General features: G+C 37.2%; 1 long non-coding RNA gene across 2 annotated transcripts in view; it reads right to left on the reverse strand.

The window, feature by feature from the left end:
- LOC102552459 (uncharacterized) overlaps window positions 1–21,041 on the reverse strand; it is a 63,818-nt gene that overhangs the window by 42,020 nt on the left and 757 nt on the right. The window lies entirely within an intron of this gene.

Consider the following 21,041-nt stretch of genomic DNA (forward strand, 5'->3'; position numbering starts at 1 on the left):
ATACATCAGTCAAAGAAAAACTGCAGCCTCTAAAATTCCTGACACAAAACATAGAGAAAATCTGGAACACTGTGTAGAGACCACAACTTAGAATAACAGGAATAGATTAAGGAGAGTCGCAGTTCGAGGACCCCAGAAAGTATCTTCAACAAAACCATAGAAAAAAAATTTCTCTAACCCAAAGTAAGAGATGGGTATAAACACACAAGAAGCTCAGCAAACATCAAATACATTGATCAGGACAGAAAAATTTCCCCACTTTATAATAAAAACACTAAATATATAGAACAAAGAAAAATATTAGAAGGTGTAAAAAATAGAAAAAAAATACTGAAGTAGCATACAAGGGCAGACATCAGAATTCCATGTGATCTTTCAACAGACTCTAAAAATCAGAAGTGCATGGGAATATGTCTTTCCATTTCAAACAATCTACAGTTGATTGCCCAGATTACTATATCCAACAATTTTTTCAATCATCCAAGACCAAAAAAATCCCCAAGATATTCCATGAAAAAACAAATGTAAACAATGTCTATCCACAAATCCAGCTCTATAGAATATAGTATAAGGAAATTTCCTACTGAACCCAAAAATGTTACAGGAAATATAAAACCCCACACAAGCAAAGCCAAAACAAGGGAAACATACACACATGCACATGCACATGCACATACACCAAGCAACAAGAAAATAACAGGCATTAACAATATGTTGTCTTGTTGAGAGATGTCGTTAAGTATCTCTCAACTTCAATGGACTCAATTTGCCAATAAAAAGGCACAGTATAATAGAATGGTTTCAAAACCAGGATTCACTATTCTGCTGCATACAAGGACTACACTCAGTAACAAAGATAGAAATTACCTCAGTGTAATGGGTTGCACAGAGCTTATCCAAGCAATTGGACACAAAAAGAAAGCTGAAGTAGCCATTCTAGCATCTAACAACACAGACTTTCAACCAAAAGCTAACAAAAGAGATAGGGGAACCCATGACTTCACCTGGATATGTAGCAGAGGATTACCTTAGTGGACATCACTGGGATGGGAGCTTCTTGGTCCTGTGGAAGCTAGATGGCCCAGGGTGAGGGAATGCTAGGGCACTGAGGCAAGAGTGGGTGTGTGGGTGGGGGAGCACCTTCATGGAGGCAAGAAGAGGTAAGGGGATAGGGGGTTTGTGGAGGGAAAACTGGGAAGGGGATAACATTTGAAATTTAAGTGAATAAAATAACTAATAAAATGAAAAAAAGAAATGAGGAAGGACACTTCATAATCATTAAAGAAAACACCAACCAAGATGATATAACTATTTTGAATATATGTGCCACAAATGCAAAGGTACTTACATTCATAAAAGAAATGTTTTTTTAAACTTAAACCATACAACAAACTCCATATATTAACAGTGAAAGACTTCAACTCCCCACTATTACCAATGGACAAGTCATCCAGAAAAGAACTAACAGAAATTATGAAACATACAGAGATTATGAATCAAATGACCCAAACAGATACATACAGAACATTTCACACAACACAAAACAATAAATCTCCTCTTTATCACCATAACAGACATTATCCAAAACTGACAATGTACCCAATCACAAAGCAAGTGTCGAGCGATATAAGAAAATTAGAACAAACTTTGTTTTTTTATAGTGTATAGTTTCTATTTAATACTATTAGCAGTTAATAACTATTCAAAAAACTTGTAGAAGGAATTTTTATTTTTTACTTTTTTTCCTTTTTTCCCCATCTTTATTAAATTGGGTATTTCTTATTTACATTTCAAATGTTATTCCCTTTCCTGGTTTCCAGGCCAACATCCCACTAACCCTTCCCACTCCCCTTCTCTATGGGTGTTCCCCTCCCAAACCTTCCCCCATTACTGCTCTTTCACCATGAAGCCCGTTCACTGGGGGTACAGCCTTGGCAGGACCAAGGGCTTCCCCTTCCACTGGTGCTCTTACTAGGCTATTCATTGCTACCTATGCAGTTGGAGCCCAGGGTCAGTCCATGTAAAGTTTTTGGGTAGTGGCTTAGTCCCTGGAAGCTCTAGTTGGTTGGCATTGTTGTTCATATGGGATTTTGATAGGAATTGCATGGAATACGTAGATTGCTTTTGATAAGATGGTCATTTTTACAATATTAATCCTGCTAATCCATAAGCATGGGAGATCTTTCCATATTCTGAAGTCTTCTTCAATTTCTTTCTTCATACAGTTTTTGTCATACAGATCTTTTACTTGCTAAGTTAGTTATTTTATATTGTTTGTGACCATTGTGAACAATGTCATTTCCATAATTTCTTTCTCAGCCCATTTCTCCTTTGAATACAAGAAAGCTACTGATTTGTTTGAGTTAATTTTATATCCAGCAACTTTGCTGAAATTGTTTATCAGCTGTAAGGAGTTCTCTCATGGATTTTTTGGGTTGATTTTGTATACTATCATATCGTCTTGGCTTCTTCCTTTCCAATTTCTATCTTTTTTATATCCTTTTGTTGCCTAACTGCTCTGGCTTCAATTTCGAGAATTATATTGAATACATAGGGGGAAGGACATGAACAGCCTTGTCTTGTCCCCGATTTTAGTAGGATTGCTTCAAGTTTTCTCCATTTAGTTTTATGGTGGCTGTTGGTTTGCTGTATATTGCTTTTATTATATTAAGGTTTGAACCTTGAATTCATGATCTCTACAATGTTTCTTTAATTGGATATTTTATTTATATGCATTTCAAATGTTATCTCCTTTCCTGGATTCCCCTCTGGAATCCCACTATCCCATACCCTACTTTTTAACAAGAAGGGGTGTTGTATTTTATCAAAGATTTTTTCAGCATCTAATGAGATGATCATGTGGTGTTTTTTTCCCTTTGAGTTTGTTTATATAGTTGATTATGTTGATGGATTTCTGTATATTGGACCATCACTGCATCCTTGAGATGAAGCCTACTTGATCGTGGTGAATGATCATTTTGCAGTATTCTTGGTTTGTAAGAATATTATTGAGTATTTTGCATCAATATTTGAGGGAAATTAGTCTGAAGTTCTCTTTCTTTGTTGGATCTTTCTGTGGGTAGGTATCAGTGTAACTGTGACTTCATAGAATATATTGGGTAGTGTTCCTTCATGGTATATACTCACTGATAAATGGACATTAGCCAAAAAATAAAAAGAAAAAGGAAAAAAGCTTGTAATACCCATGATACAACTCACAGACCATATGATATCCAAGAAAGTAAACCAAAGTGCTTCAGTCCTACTCAAGGGGGAGAAGAAAATAATCAAGGGAGGAGGAGGGAGAGAGTTACCTGGGAGGGAAGGATGGGGGGATTGGGGGCAGGATCAGGTGTGGAAGGAGACAAGAAGTACAGTGAGTCAGGAATTTGAAGGAAAGTGTGCAGCAGTAGGGGGTGGAGAGTTGGAGATAGCCACTATGTTACCAGATGCCCGAGACCCAAGAGTTTCTCAGGACCCAATAGGGATGATAGTAACTCAAAATACCCAACAAAGGGGAGACAGAACCTGTAGAGATCATATACAGTGGACAGGTACAGCTTCCCATTGAGGGATAGGGTCATTATCTCCTTTCAAAAATACTAATCCAAAATTGCTCCAGTCAAAAGGAAATTCAGTGACATAGAGTGGAGCAGAAACTGAAGGAAAGGCCATTCAGAGTCTGCCATAAATAGGGATCCATCCCATCTGCAGACACCAAACCCAGACAGTATTGTTGATGGCCAGAAGAGCTTGCTGAAAGGATCCTGGTATGGCTGTCCCTTGAGAGGCTCTGCCAGAGCCTGACCAATACAGATGTGGCTCACAACCAGTCATCAGACTAAGAGTAAGAACCCCAATGGAGGATGTAGAGGAAGGATTGAAGGAGCTGAAGGGGTATGCAACTATGTAGGAAGAACGACAATATCAAACAATCAGATCTCCCCACCTTCTAGCTACTGGGGACTAACTAGTATGCCTGGAGGGACGCATGGCTCCTCTACATATGTAGCTGAGAATTGCTTTATCTGGCATCAATGGGAGGGGAGCCCCTGGGTCCTATGCAGCATCAATGACCCAGAGTAGGGGAATGATAGGGCACTGAGATGAGAGTGAGTGGGGTGGGGCTCATAAAAGGAGGGGCACTGGGGAAGGGATAGTGGGTTTCTGGAGGGAAAGCTGGGAAGGGGGATAACATTTGAAATGTAAATAAATAAAATAACCAATCATCATCAACAACAACAAAAAAGGTGGATATGTGCTCTACAGGAAGGCCAACAAAGTCAAGTCAGCTGGATCTGTGATCTCTCAGAGACTGACCACCAACCAAAGAGGGAGCATTGAACTGGACTCAGCCCCTCTCCTTCACATATATGTAGAGGATGTGCTTTTGGTCTTCATGCAAGTCCCCTAACAACTAGAGAGTAGACTATCACTGAATCTTATATTTCTTTCCTCTAACTTGGGCTGCTTTGTCTGGCTTAGTGGGAGAGAATGTGCCTAGTCCTGAGGAGACTTGATGCATCAGATGAGATGATATATAGTCAGCAGTCCCCTTCTCAAAGAATGGGGGCAATGGAAGGAGGAGCTCTGTGAGAAAGGGACTGGGATGAGATAAATTATGGAAAAGTAACATGTATTCTGAAGCACACACACACACACACACACACACACACAAAATCAGTGTAAAATCTGAAAACAGATAAAATCTAATTTTCTCCTAAACAAAAGAAAAAAATCTAAACTATGAACAGCAATCCTATACAATGTACAATAAAGGAACTTCTAGAGGTCTTGCCATCCCTGACCTAAAGCTTTACTATAGAACAGTAGAAATAAAGATGACAAGCCACTGGCATAAAAACAGACAGGTTGATTAATAGAATTAACTGAAGACCCAGAAATCAACCCACACACCTCTGGACACTTGAGTCCAGTCCCCTATTTCCTAGTTTCCCAAATTCCCTTATTCTTCTCTTCTGAGAAGGGGGTGGTTTCCTTAGGATCATGAGTCCTGGCACATGAGTCATTCTTTGCAGGATTAGACCCAAGACTAAATACATAAAGATATCCAAAATACATAAAGAACTTGAGAAATTTAATGTCAACAAACCAAACAACTTAATACAAAAATAGAGCAGAGACCTAAACAGGGATTTCCTACACTGGAATCTCTAACAACAAAGAAGTGCTTAAAGAAATGTTCAATATTTGTAGGTATCAAGGAAGAGTAAATCAAAATGACTCTCATATTGTCAAAACAGCTAAGACCAGAGCCCCAAGCAACAGCACATTATGGCAAGTATGTGGAACAAGGGACCACTACAACATTGCTGATAGGAATGAAAACTTTTATAACCACTTTGGAAATCAAGACCCAGCTATACAACTGAGTATATATCCAAAAGATGCTCTACCATCCTACAAAGTATACTTATTCAGCTGTACTCATAGCAGCTTTAATTTTAATAGTCATAAACTACAAATATCCTAGATGTCCAGGAATCAAAATTAGATAAACAAAATTTAGTACGTTTACACAATGGAATATAATTCAGCTATGAAAAGAGATATCATGAAATTCTGCAAGCAAATAAATTGAACTAGAAAATATCATTCTCAGTGACATAACTCAGACACAGAAAGACAAACATGGAATGTACTCATTTATATGTGGATAATAAACAGACAGTGTAATCATTCTACAATCCATAGTTTAAAGAAGCTATATAAGCACATATGGCACATGAGCCACTGGACAGCCTGGGATACAATCCTCCAGTCTCTATCTGCGACTAGAACTGGGGCTAACCCATAGCTATTAGAACCTAAACCTGCTAGCAAAGAGCTGGTCTGTTAGGAGCTCTCTCCCTTCTAAGCACACAGGGGGACACCATTTTCTCTTCATTGACTGTCCAAGGGGAGACACGCCAGTGGCATAAGGGGTGCAGGAACCTCAGGGCAGCCTAGGAGAGGACCCCTCAGGTCTCCATCTGCACCTAGAACCTGCTTCGGATCCAAAACCTGCCCACAGAGAGCTAGTCTCCCCAGATCTCTCTCACTCCTAAGATCACAGTCTCACAGACTTACATGGACAAACTCGAGTCAGAAAAAGTAAGACCAACTAACATGAGATAACCAGATGTCAAGAGGTAAACAAAATAACCCAAGCAACAGAAAACAAGACTACTTGACACCATCAGAACCCAGTTCTCCCAGCAAAGGGAATACTGGATCTCACAACACACATGAAATGCAAGATGTGGATATAAAATCACATTTCATGATATTGATGGAGGACTTTAAGAAGGACATAAATAACTTCCTTAAAGAAATACAGGACAACACAGGCAAACAAGTAGAAGCCCTTAAGGAGGAAATACAAATATACCTTAAAGAATTGCAGAAAAATGCAACCAAACAGGTAAAGGAATTGAAAAAAACCATTCAGGATCTAAGAAGGGGAATAGAAACAATAAAGAAATAAAAAAGGGAGACAACCCTGGAGACAGAAAACCTAGGAAAGAGATCAGGAGTCATAGATGTAAGCATCACCGACAGAATAAAGAGATAGAAGAGAGAATCACAGGGGCAGAGTACCGTAGAACATATTGACCAATAACCAAAGAAAATGCAAAATGCAAAAGCGAAAATGCTCCTAACCCAAAACATCCTGGAAATTCAGGACACAATGAGAACCTAAGAATAATACCTAATCAAACCTAAGAATAATAGGGATAGATGAGAACAAAGATTCCCAAATTAAAGGGCCAGTAATATCTTCAAAAAAATTATAGAAGAAAACTTCCCTAACCTAAAGAAAAAATGGCCATGAACATATAAGAAGCCTACAGAACTCCAAATAGATTGGACCAGAAAGGAAATTCCTCCTGTCACATACTAGTCAAAACACCTACAAAACAAGGAAATAATATTAAAAGCAGTAAAGGAAAAAGGTCAAGTAACATACAAAGGCAGACCTATCAGAATCACACTAGACTTCTCAACTTTCATCTAAGAAAGCCAGAAGATTCTGGACAGATGTCATACAGACCTTAAGAGAACACGAATGCCATCCCAGACTACACTATCCAGCAAATCTCTTACTTAACATAGATGGAAAAACTAAGACAAAACCAAATTCACACAATATCTTTTCACAAATCCAGTCCTATAAAGGAAAATAGATAGAAAGCTCCAGTACAAGGAAGGAAACTATACCCTAGGAAAATTAATTTTCTAGCAACAAACTCAAAAGAAGAGAGCCAGACAAATGTAATTCCACCTCTAACAACAAAAATAATGGGAATGAATCACTATTTCTTAATATCTCTTAACATCAATGAACTCAATGCCCCAATAAAAAGACATAGATAAACAGACTGGATATGAATAAAGGACCCAGGATTTTCCTGCATAAAAGAAATGCACACCAGTGACAAAGACAGACACTACCTCACAGTAAAATGCTAGGAAATTTTTTTCCAAGCTGAAATCAACCAAGTAGAAACAAAAAAACTATTCAAAGAATCAACAAGACCAGGAGCTGGTTCTTTGAGAAAATCAACAATATAGATAAACCCTTAGCCAAACTAACCATAGGGTACAGAGCCAGTATCTAAATTATCAAAATCAGAAGAGAATAAGGAAACAGAACAACAGAAAGTGAAGAAATTCAAAAAAAATTTCAGATCCTACTACAAAAGCTTATTTTCAACAAAACTGGAAAATCTGGAGGACACGGACAATTTTCTAGACAGATATCAGGTACCAAAGTTAAATCAGGATCAGATAAAGCATTTAAATAGTCCTAAAGAAATAGAAGTCTCCTAAATATTAAAATTCTCCCAACCAAAAAAAGTCCAGGACTAGATAGGTTTACTGCAGAATTCTATCAGTCCTTCAAAGAAGACCTAATACCAATATGCTTCAAACCATTCCACAAAATAGAAAGAGAAGGAACACTACCCAATTCACTCTTTGAAACCACAATTATGCTTAAACCTAAACTACAGAAAGACCCTACAAAGAAAGAGAACTTCAGAAAAAATTTCCTCATGAATATCTGTGAAAAAAATAATTTAAAAAATTCTCTCAAACTGAATCCAAGAACACATCAAAAAGATCATTCACCATGATCAAGTAGATTTTATCCCAGGGATGGAGGGAAGGTTCAATATACAGAAATCCATCAAAAAGTCACTATGTAAACAAAGTAAAAAAAAACCCACATAATCATTTCATTGGATGCTGAGAAAGTTTTTGAGAAAATTCAACACCCCTTCATGAGAAAAGTCTGGGAAATATCAAGAAGTCAAGAGCCATACCTAAACATATTTTAAAAAAATACACAGCAAACCAGTAGCCAACATCAAACAAAATGGAGAGAAACTTAAAGCAATGCCACTAAAATCAGGGACTAGACAAGGCTGCCCACTCTAGCCCAACCTATTCAATACTGTATTTGAAGTCTTAGCCAGAGCAATTAGACAACAAAAAGAGGTCAAAGGGAAACAAATTGGAAAGGAAGAAGTCAAAATATCACTATTTGTAGATGGTATGTCTGTATACTTAAGTGACACCAAAAATTCCACCAGAGAACTTCTAAAGCTTATAAATAACTTCAGCAACGTGGCTGGATATAAAATTAACTCAAACAAATCAATAGCCTTCCTCCACTCCTAGGAAAAACAGACTGAGTAGAAATTAGGGAATGACAAACCTCACAATAGTCACAAATAATATAAAATACCTGGTGTGACTTTAACCAAGCAAGTGAAAGACCTGTGTGACAAGAACTTCAACTCTCTGAAGAAAGACATGGAACAAGGTGTCAGAAGATGAAAAGACCTCCCATACCCATGGATTGGCAGAATTAATATAGTAAAAATGGCCATCTTCCTAAAAGCAATCTATAGATTCAATGCAATCCCCATCAAAATTCCAACTGAAATCTTTATAGAATTAGAAAGAGAAATTTGAAAATTCACTTGGAAAAACCAAAATAATAATAAAAAACAGGATAGCAAAAACTACTGTCAACAATAAAAGATCTTCTGCTGGAGTCACCAGCCCTGACCTCACGTTATATTACCACACAATCATGATTTAAAAAAAATCTGCATGATATTGGTTCAGAGATAGGCAGGTAGAACAATGAAACAGAATTGAAGACCCAGAAATGATCCCACACACCTATGGTCACTAGATTTTGACAAATTTGCTAAAATTACCCAAGGGAGAAAAAAGAATAAATGATGCTGGCTGAACTGGAGGTCAGCATGTAAAAGAAGAATGTAAATTGACACAATCTTATCTCCTTGTACAAAGCTTAACTCCAAATAAAAGACCTCCACAAAAAACCAGATACACTGAAACTAATAGAAGAGAAGGTGGAGAAGAGCCTCCACCACATAAGTATAGGGGAAAATTTCCTGATCAAGAATCAACAAATGGGACCTCATAAAATTGCAAGGCTTCTGTAAGGCAAAGAATACTGTCAGTAGGGCAAAATAAAAACTGACTCATTGGCAAAAGATCTTTATCAAGTCTACATCAGATAGAGGGCTAATGTCTGATACAAAGAACTCAAGAAGTTAGACTCCAGAGAATCAAATAACACTATTAAAAATTGGGGTACAGAGTTAAAGAATTCTCACCTGAGGTATAACCAATGACTGAGAAGCACTTAAGGAAATGTTCAACATCTTTAGTCATCAGGCAAATGCAAATAAATACAACCCTGATATATTATCTCATAGGTGTCAGAATGTCTAAGATCAAAAACGCAGGTGATAGTAGATGCTGGGGAAGGTTTGGAGAAATAAGAACACGCCTCCATTGTTGGTGGGTATGAACACTCTGGAAATCAGTCTGGCCATTCCTCAGAAAATTGGACATAGTACTACCTGAGGACCCAGCTACATCACTCCTGGGCATACACCCAAAAGATGCTCCAACATATAAAAAGGATACATGCTCCACTCTGTTCATAGCAGCCTTATTTATAATAGCCAGAAGCTGGAAAGAACACAGATGTCCTTCAGCAGAGGAATGAATACAGAAAATTTGGTGCATTTACATTATGGAGTACTAATCACCTTTAAAATCAGTGAGTCAATGACATTATTAGGCAAATGGTAGGAACTAGAAAATACCATCCTAAGTTAGGTAACCCAATTGCAAAAGAACACAAGTAGTATGTATTCACTGATAAGTTGATATTAGCCCAAAAGCTTGGAATACCTGAGAAAAAAATTCATGGATCATAGGAAGCTCATGGATGCTTCATTCCTTCTCAGAATGGAGAACAAAATACCCACAGTATGAAATACAGGAACAAAGAGTACAGCTGGGACTGAAAAAAAAGTCATCCAGAGACGGCCCCACCTTGGTATCCATCCCACCTACAACCCCCAAACCCCGTCAATAATGCTGATGCCATGAGGTGCTTGCTGATAGGAACCAGACATGTGTTCTGAGAGGCTGTGCCAGAGCCCTATTAACGTAGATGAGGATGATTGTAACTAACCACTGGACTGCACAAGGGGACACGATTGGAGGAGTTAGAGAAAATACTGAGGGAACTGAAGAGGTTTGCAACCCCACAGGAAGAACAGTATCAACCAACCAGACTGCACCAGAGCTAGGTCTAAACAACCAATCAGTGAGTACACATCGAGGGACTCATGACTCCAGGCACATATGTATCAGACGGTTGGAGATATATATATATTACATCATTTGCCCTTTTTATTAAAAATTTACATTTTTCCTCTAAATTTTTTCCTCTTATTTTTTTAACCATCCTCTGCTACATATGCAGTTGGAGCCATGGATCAGTCCATGTATAGTCTTTGGGCAGTGGTTTAGTACCTGGGGGACTTGTTGGTGGGCACTGTTGTTCTTATGGGGTTGCAAACCCCCTCAGCTCTTTCAATCCTTTCTTTTTTTTCTCCAACCTCTATTGCCCAAATCTATGCAGTTTATTCATGATGTTCATTTTAATGTTGTTCAACCATTTTATTATCCATTTGAAATATGGGTATATGGTAATATAATATCACGTTTGAGTTTTAAATTTTCAGACAGCATATTATTCACATGAAAATGTTATAGTTGGTGACATTTTAAAGATAGTCTACATTCTTTATTTGATAACTTTATATTTTTATTTTTTTATTTTTTTCCTCCACCATTATTAAATTGGGTATTTCTTATTTACATTTCAGTTTCTATTCCCTTTCCCGGTTTCCAGGCCAACATACCCCTAATCCCTACCCCTCCCATTCTATATTGGTGTCCCCTCCCCATCCTCCCCCCATTACCGCCCTCCCCACAACAATCCCATTCACTGGGGGTTCAGTCTTGGCAGGACCCAGGGCTTCCCCTTCCACTGGTGATCTTACTAGGATATTCATTGCTACCTATGGGGTCAGAGCCCAGGGTCAGTCCATGTATAGTCTTTAGGAATTGGCTTAGTCCCTGGAAGCTCTGGTTGCTTGGCATTGTTGTACATATGGGGTCTCGAGCCCCTTCAAGCTCTTCCAGTTCTTTCTCTGATTCCTTCAACGGGGGTCCTATTCTCAGTTCAGTGGTTTCCTGCTGGCATTCGCCTCTGTATTTGCTGTATTCTGGCTGTGTCTCTCAGGAGAGACCTACATCCGGCTCCTGTCTGTCTGCACTTCTTTGCTTCATCCATCTTATCTAGTTTGGTGGCTGTATATGTATCGGTCACGTGGGGGGCAGGCTCTGAATGGCTGTTCCTTCAGCCTCTGTTCTAAACTTTGCCTCCCTATTCGCTCCCAAGTGTATTCTTGTTCCCCTTTTAAAGAAGGAGTGAAGCATTCACAATTTGGTCGTCCTTCTTGAGTTTCATGTGTTCTGTGCATCTTGGCTAATTCGAGCATTTGGGCTAATATCCACTTATCAATGAGTGCATACCATGTATATTTTTCTGTGTTTGGGTTACCTCACTCAGGATGATATTTTCCAGTTCCATCCATTTGCCTATGAATTTCGTAAAGTCATTGTTTTTGATAGCTGAGTAATATTCCATTGTGTAGATGTACCACAATTTCTGTATCCATTCCTCTGTTGAAGGGCATCTGGGTTCTTTCCAGCTTCTGGCTATTATAAATAAGGCTGCGATTAACATAGTGGAGCACATGTCTTTGTTATACATTGGGGCATCTTTTGGATATATGCTCAAGAGAGGTATAGCTGGGTCCTCAGGTAGTTCAATGTCCAAAGTTCTGAGGAACCTCCAGACTGATTTCAAGAATGGTCTGCAATCCACCAACAATGGGGGAGTGTTACTCTTTTTCCACATTCTCACCAGCATCGGCTCTCACCGGAGTTTTTGATCTTAGCCTTTCTGACTGGTGTGAGGTGGAATCTCAGGGTTGTTTTGATTTGCATTTCCCTTATGTCTAAGATACTGAACATTTATCTAGGTGCTTCTCAGCCGTTCAACATTCCTCCTCTGTGAATTCTTTGTTTAACTCTGAACCCCATTGTTTGATAGGGTTATTTGTCTCTCTGCAGTCTAACTTCGTGAGTTCTTTGTATATTTTGGATATAAGCCCTCTATCTGTTGTAGGATTGGTAAAGATCTTTTCCCAATCTGTTGGTTGTCACTTTGTCCTAACAACAGTGTCCTTTGCCTTACAGAAGCTTTGCAGTTTTATGAGATCCCATTTTTCGATTCTTGATCTTAGAGCATAAGCCACTGGTGTTTTGTTCAGGAAATTTTCTCCAGTGCCTATGTGTTCGAGATTCTTCCCCACTTTTTCTTCTATTAGTTTGAGTGTATCTGGTTTGATGTGGAGGTCCTTGATCCACTTGGACTTAAGCTTTGTACAAGGTGATAAGCATGGATCGATCTGCATTCTGCTACATGCTGACCTCCAGTTGAACCAGCACCACTTGCTGAAAATGCTATCTTTTTTCCATTGGATGGTTTTGGCTCCTTTGTCAAAAGTCAAGTGACCACAGGTGTGTGGGTTCATTTCTGGATCTTCAATTATATTCCATTGGTCTGACTGTCTGTCTGTCTCTATACCAATACCATACAGTTTTTTATCACTATTGCTCGGTAATACTGCTTGACTTCAGGGATAGTGATTCCCCCTGAAGTCCTTTTATTGTTGAGGATAGTTTTTAGCTATCCTGGGTTTTTTGTTATTCCAGATGAATTTGCAAATTGTTCTGTCTAACTGAAAAATTGGATTGATATTTTGATGGCGATTGCATTGAATCTGTAGATAGCTTTTTGTAAAATGGCAATTTCTACTATATTAATCCTGCCAATACATGAGCATGGGAGATCTTTCCATCTTCTGAGGTCTTCTTCAATTTCTTTCTTCAGAGTCTTGAAGTTCGTATTGTACAGATCTTTTACTTGCTTGGTTAAAGTCACACCGAGGTACTTTATATTATTTGGGTCTATTATGAAGGGTGTCGTTTCCCTAATTTCTTTCTCGGCTTGTTTCTCTTTTGTGTAGAGGAAGGCTACTGATTTATTTGAGTTAATTTTATACCCAGCCACTTTGCTGAAGGTGTTTATCAGCTTTAGTAGTTCTCTGGTGGAACTTTTGGGATCACTTAAATATACTATCATATCATCTGCAAATAGTGATATTTTGACTTCTTCTTTTCCAATCTGTATCCATTTGATCTCCTTTTGTTGTCTCATTGGTCTGGCTAGAACTTCAAGAACTGTATTGAATAAGTAGGGAGAGCGTGGGCAGCCTTGTCTAGTCCCTGATTTTAGTGGGATTGTTTCAAGGTTCTCTCCATTTAGTTTAATATTAGCTACTGGTTTGCTGTATATGGCTTTTACTATGTTTAAGTATGGGCCTTGAATTCCTGTTCTTTCCAGGATTTGTATCATGAGGGGGTGTTGAATTTTATCAAATCCTTTCTCAGCATCTAATGAAATGATCATGTGGTTTTGTTCTTTCAGTTTGTTTATATAGTGGATTATGTTGCTGGTTTTCCATATATTAAACCATCCCTGCATCCCCGGAATGAAGCCTACTTGACCATAATGGATGATTGTTTTGATGTGCTTTTGGATTCAGTTTGCAAGACTTTTATTATCTTTGTCAGACAGATGTTTCACTTGCTTTGCTAAAGTCACACCAAGGTGTTTTATACTATTTGAAACTATTTTGAAGGGTATCATTTCCCTCATTTCTTTCTCAGTCTGTTTATCCTTTGAGTAGAGGAAGAGTACTGATTTGCTTGAGTTAATTTTATATTGAGCCACTTAACTGAAGTTGTTTATCAGGTTTAGTAGTTCTCTGGTGGAATTTTTCGGGTCCCTTAAGTATACCATCATATCATCTGCAAATAATGATATTTTGACTTCTTCCTTTCCAATTTATTTCCCTTTGACCTCCTTTTGTTGTCTGATTGCTCTGCCTAGGACTTAGAGTACTATATTGAATAAGTAGGCAGAGAGTGGGCAGCTGTGTCTACTCCCTGATTTTAGTGGGATTGCTTCAAGTTTTGCTCCATTTAGTTTAGCTACTGGTTAATGTTAGCTACTGGTCTGCTGTATGTGGCTCTTGCTATGTTTAGGTATGGGCCTTGAATTCCTGGTCTTTCCAGGAATTTTATCATGAAGGGGTGGTGAATTGTGTCAAATGCTTTCTCAGCATCTAATGAAATGATCATGTGGTTTTTTTCTTTGAGTTTATGTAGTGGATTATGTTGATGGATTTCTATATATTTCATCACCCCTCCATCCCTGGGATGAAGTCTACTTGATCATGATGTTTGATCATTTTGATGTGTTATTGGATTCGTTTTGCCAGAATTTTATTGAGTATTTTTGCGTCGATATTCATAAGGGAAATTGGTCTGAAGTTCTCTTTCTTTGTTGGATCTTTGTGTGGTTTAGGTATAAGAGTAATTGTGGCTTCATAGAAGGAATTCGGTAGTGCTCCATCTGTTGCAATTTTGTGGAATAGTTTGGATAGTATTGGTATGAGGTCTTCTATGAAAGTCTGATAGAATTCTGCACTAAGCCGATCTGGTCCTGGGCTCTCTTTGGTTAGGAGACTTTAGAAATTGTGGGGTTTATCTGTTCCTGATTTAACATTGGTACCTTGTATTTGTTTAGGAAATTGTCCATTTCCTCCAGATTTTCCAGTTTTGTTGAATATAGTCTTTTGTCATAGGAGCTGGTGATTTTTTGAATTTCCTCAGATTCTCTTGTTGTGTCTTCCTTTCATTTCTGATTTTGTTAATTTGTACATACTCTCTATGTCCTCTGGTTAGCAAGAGTTTATCTATCTTGTTGATTTTCTCAAAGAACCATCTCCTGGCTTTGTTGATTCTTTGTATAGTCCCTTTTGTTTCTACTTGGTTGATTTCAGCCCTGAGTTTGATTACTTCCTGCCTTCTACTCCTCTGGGGTGTATTTGTTTCTTTCTATTCTAAAGCTTTTATATTTGTTGTCCAGCTGCTGAAAAATGTTTTCTCCTGTTTCATTTTGCAGGCACTCAGAGCTATGAGTTTTCCTCTTATCACTGCTTCACTATGTCCCATGTGTTTGGGTGTGTTCTGCCTTCATTTTCAATGAATTCTAAGATGTTTTTAATTTCTTACTTTATTTCTTCCTTGACCAAGTTGTCATTGAGTAGTGCATTGTTCAACTTCCATGTATATGTGAGCTTTCTGTCATTATTGTTTTTTATTGAAGACCAGGTTTAGTCAGTGGTGATCTGATAGGATGCATGGTATTATTTCTCTCTTCCTGTAACTGTTGAAGCCTGTTTTGTGACCGATTTTATGGTCAATTTTGGAGAAGGTACCATGAGATTCTGAGAAGAAGGTATATCCTTTTGTTTTAGGATGAAATGTTCTATAAATATCTGTTCAGTTCATTAGGTTCAAAACTTCTGTTAGTTTTTCTATGTCTCTGTTTAATTTCTGTTTCCCTGATCTGTTCACTGATGAGGGTGGGGTGTTGAAATCTACTACCATTATTGTGTGAGGTGCAATGTGTGCTTTGAGATTTAGTAAGGTCTCTTTTATGAATGTACGTGCCCTTGCATTTGGAGCATAGATATTAAAGATTGAGATTTCATCTTGGTGAATTTTTCCTTTGACGAATATGAAGGGTTCTTCCTTATCTTTTTTTGATGACTTTTTGTTGAAAATCAATTTTATTTGATATTAGAATGGCTATTCCAGCTTGTTTCTTTGGACCGTTTGCTTGGAAAGTTGTTTAGTACCTTTTTACTCTGAGGTAGTGTCTGTCTTTGTCTATGAGGTGTGTTTACTATATGCAGCAAAATGCTGGGTCCTCTTTACATATCCAGTCTGTTAGTCTATGTCTTTTTACTGGAGAATTCAATCCATTGATGTTGAGAGATATTAAGGAATAGTGACTGTTCCTTCCTCCTAATTTCATTGTTAGACGTGGAATTTTTTGTGTCTCTCTTTTGGTTTCTTTGCAAGATTACTTTCTTGTTTTTTTCTAGGGTGTAGTTTTCTTCCACCTATTATCCCTTGTATGGCTGGATGTGTAGAAAGATATTGTTTAAAATTAGTTTTGTCACAGAATATCTTGGTTTCTCCATCTATCTTAATTGAGAGTTTTGCTGGTTATAGTAGCCTGGACTAGCATTTGTGTTCTCTTAGGGTCTGTACGACATCTGCCCAGGACTTTCTGGCTTTCATGTTCTCTGGTGAGAAGTATGGCGTAACTCTTATAGGTCTGCCTTTATATGTTACTTGAACTTTGTCCCTTACTGCTTTAATATTCTTTCTTTTTTTGTGCATTTGGTGTTTTGACTATTGTATGACATGAAGAATTTACCTTCTGGTCCAATCTATTTGGAGTTCTGTAGGCTTCATGTATGTTTACAGGCATCTCTTTCTTTAGGTTTGTGAAGTTTTCTTCTATAACTTCGTTGAAGATATTTACTGGTCCTTTAAGTTGGGAGTCTTCACTTTCTACTATACCTATTATCCTTAGTTTTGGTCTTCCCATAGTGTCCTTTATTTTCTGGATGTTTTTGGCTAGGAGTTTTTTATGTTTTACAATATCTTCAATGGTTGTGTGGATGTTTTCTATGTATTGTCTGCCACTGAGTTTCTTTCTTCTATCTCTTCTATTTTATTGGTGATGCTTGTATCTAAGATTCCTGATCTCTTCCATAGGTTTTCTATCTCCAGAGTTGTCTCCCTTTGTACTTCCTTTATTTTTTCTATTTCCATTTTTAAATCCTGGATGGTTTTGTTCAATTCCTTCACCTGTTTGGTTGTGTTTTCCTGTAATTCTTTCAGGGAGTGTTGTGTTTCTTCTTTAAGGGTTTCTACTTGTTTACGTGTGTTGTTCTGTATTTCTTTAAGAGAGTTATTTATGTCCTTCTTAAAGTCCTCTGTTGTCATCATAAAATGTGATTTATATCTAAATCTTGCTTTTCTGGTGTGTTTGGATATCCAGTATTTTCTTTGATGGGAGAACTGGGCTCTTAGGATGCCAAGTAGTCTTGGTTTCTGTTGCTTATGTTCCTGTCCTTGACTCTCACCATCTGGTTCTCTCTAGTATTAGCTTGTCTGGCTTTCTCTGACAGTGTCTTGACCCTTCTGTAGGCCTGTGCGTTGGCCCTCTTGTAGACCTATTTTCTTTCAGCAGGATCTGAGAACAGAGAGCTCTACTCTTAGGTGTGTATATGCTCCTGGTTACTGGCTTTCAGCTCTAGGCATAGAGAAACCTGAAGTATCATGCCCCTGACTGTTCCTAGGTCCCTGTGCCCAGGGGGCACAGCTGGCACTAGGCAATTTTCTCTTGGGTCAGGAATGTTGGCAGAGAGTAATCTCCTCTGACTTCTCAGGAGTGTTGCACTAATGAAGGTCCAGCTCTCTCCATCACTGGACTTGGGTCACCTCTAAATTATTAAAGGAGTTCTATAGATAAAATATTATTTAAAAGAATTATGGATAATATGTAGGACAGTTCCAGAATAAAATATGGCTATAATGACCCAACAAAAGGAAAATTATCAAGTAGAAAATAATACAAAATATATATTTTTACAATACCTTAAATGGTCGAGCCTAATATATATTTCTCTCTACCAACCAACACCTAATGTGGCAAAATAAGTGCCAATGTAATTTTTTTAAATTGTTTTGATTGCTCCAATTCATCCCCACATTTAATCCTACAGCCTACTGTTTGTCACATCTGCTGGTCTGCATTCTAACACATGCATTTATATAGAGCATACAATGTGGGAAGCTATCTTCTGGATATGAACCTTGTATGGCATGGGTAAAATGAGGTAGAAATTCTCACTATAAGTTGTTGGGTCTAACACATGAACTGAGCTAGACAGCCAGACAGAAGTGTTTTCAATGTGGTCCATAGGGAGTCCTTCAAGACCAGGAAAACAATGATTCTAAGGTCCAACTCACAAGGAACTTGGGGGTTATTCTGAATTACCCACAAATGATAGTTTAAGATGTCTCCATGTGGAACAGATGAGAAAAGTGTGTATTTAGAAACATTCAGAAAATTTAAAGGATATTTATAGTGGCAAAAGAAGAGAAAAAAGAGGAAACTAATAAGTATAATACAACCTGCATTGATTTAGTACTCCCTTCATACATTTTTATACTGTTTATTAATAGTTTGAACATTGGAATAAGATACTTACCTCAATTTTAACTGATAGCATACACTACCCAATGTTTTCTGAATTTTCTATTTTCTGCCACATTAAATATTTATCATATGGCAGAAATATTCACTTGTCTAAAGTGAGTGTATAAGAATCAGTTCACAGTTGAGGAAAAAATATGTTGAAAGATGAAATTCACATAAAATTAGCGGTCAATTAATACATTAACATTTAATTACTGTTTCCTTATCAATTCACATTATGTGGCTTTCACCAAGGAGTGGTCTTTCTAAATTGATATCGATAAAAATAAACTCTTACAACATAAGTTTTTCAGGTGTAGTTAACCATAGTATGTAACATAAATACCTCAATGTTAAAAAAAGTCTTCATTCTTTCCCCACATTATTTTCTTTTATTTCAAACAGTGTTTTAGTCATTTGCAAATATGGTACATGAATAGTCTATATGGAATGAGAATATATAACTGTGTTAATAATTCAACAAAGAAGTTCTTGGTTACTTAAAACAGATGTTGATGGCTTACACAATGATGAAGATATATGCCATTTCTGTCAGGAAAATACAGAACAAGAGAAAATTATGTTTAACTGAAATATTTTTGAAAATCATTCCAATAACAATATGAAAAAAATCATTGAGAGTTTTTTACTAAAATAAGATTCCAACAGGGAATTGCATATTGGAACTGTAAAGAGTTTGTGCAGGTGCATAACCAGCATGCTTTATATAACATTTCATTAAAAATTATTTACCAATCAATTATTAATACTTGTGATGTCCAAAACAGCTTGAATACAAAGCATTCATTTATTACCTTCCTTCTCTTCTTCCCTAGAAGTTATATTTGACTGAGCACGAACAGTATTTGACAGTATATTCAGTGTAAGTTTTGTGATTTATTAACCTCAGGATAAAGTAACATGATGATTTGAGGGAAAAGAATATTATGACATTTATTTATTTAATGACATAGTCGTGGTCCTTTGCAGGCCACCATATGTGTGGATGTTGGAGGACAATGTGCTGAAGTATCTTCTCTCATTTTCCCTGTTAAGTCTGTAGTTCAAATTCAGGTTGTCATATTGGTAGGATGCGACTTTATACATTTAGTGACCTCACTGTCCTCACAGGGTCATTTTCAACACACCACACATTCATCCTTCAGGGTATAAAAATACTGGCCTGACCATCATAGTAGGTATCTCATTTTATTTGGATTCATTTAATTCAATATTGTATATGTTGTGTTTTATAGATCAACTAAATTTATTTCTTGACTTTTGGAGGCTAGAATTCAAAGTAAAGGCAAAATTGGTGTCTCCTGGGAGCCTGCTTTTTCCTTCATTAACCATGCTTTCTAGAAATGTCTTTAAATGTAGAAAAGATCTTAGGTTGCCATTCTAGGAAATATGTTAGGAACAATAACTCCACATGTAAGCATCCCACTCTGCAAAAGCCATCTCATAGTTATCTGTCACTTTGTTACCCATTTTTCCATAATCAAAAATTAAAGCAGCACAAAAATGCCAACTATAATAAATATAACGTGCAGTTGCCAACCACTGAACCCTGTAAGGCTATGCTATATTAGGTACACTGACATATTTTTTAATTCAGTGTTTTCACATGGGAGTTATATATTTAGTTGCATGGAAAATTTCCCTTTGAACAGTAGGAGAAGTTACATTTAGTGAATGAGCTAACTAAACAATCTACCAAGGAAACTGTAGATAAACATAACACAAATATTTGGAAAATGTAACAATTGTCTGTGATAGAATTAGGCTGTGACTTTGCAGTCTATGTTCTTTAAGGCATGCTATTTGTGGTGCAAAGATTTTGCAATGTGAAAACAATGAAATAATATAACTAAATATTTTCTCTTTAATACTGGCTTCAATGTTACCATAACCATAGCTTCATATTTCTCTGTTGAGTAGAATCTGACATTTTTCAAAATACCCCAGATGCCAAAATGTACTTGGCTTTGTATGCTAAGTGATTACCACAGCTATTGTTTACACTCAGAGGAAACAGCATTGAAACCAGAAGCCATGATCTTGTGTGTGCATATCTTTTCTCTCACTTAGCAAGTAATTTTCAGCAACAGAATTATTTTAAGTATCCTCTTATTCAACACTAAAATGAAAAATTTGCATTTAATGAAGAATCTGCTTTTGTCACGGGATGGAACAAAACGTCCTTGGCAGAGGTTTACAGCACAGAAGTAGTCTATTTTTATACTGTACATTTAGCAAATAGTAAAAATAAAAATTCCACAAACTGCATCCCAAGAACTAAAAAGAAAAACAAAAAACTAGCAGGCAGTGACCTGTGTTTAGTTCTCTTTATTATTGTTCAGAAACCAAAATA

Source organism: Rattus norvegicus, chromosome 1, assembly GCF_021556685.1.
Source record: "Rattus norvegicus strain SHRSP/BbbUtx chromosome 1, alternate assembly SHRSP_T2T, whole genome shotgun sequence".
In the NCBI taxonomy this organism is placed as follows: Eukaryota; Metazoa; Chordata; class Mammalia; order Rodentia; family Muridae; genus Rattus; species Rattus norvegicus.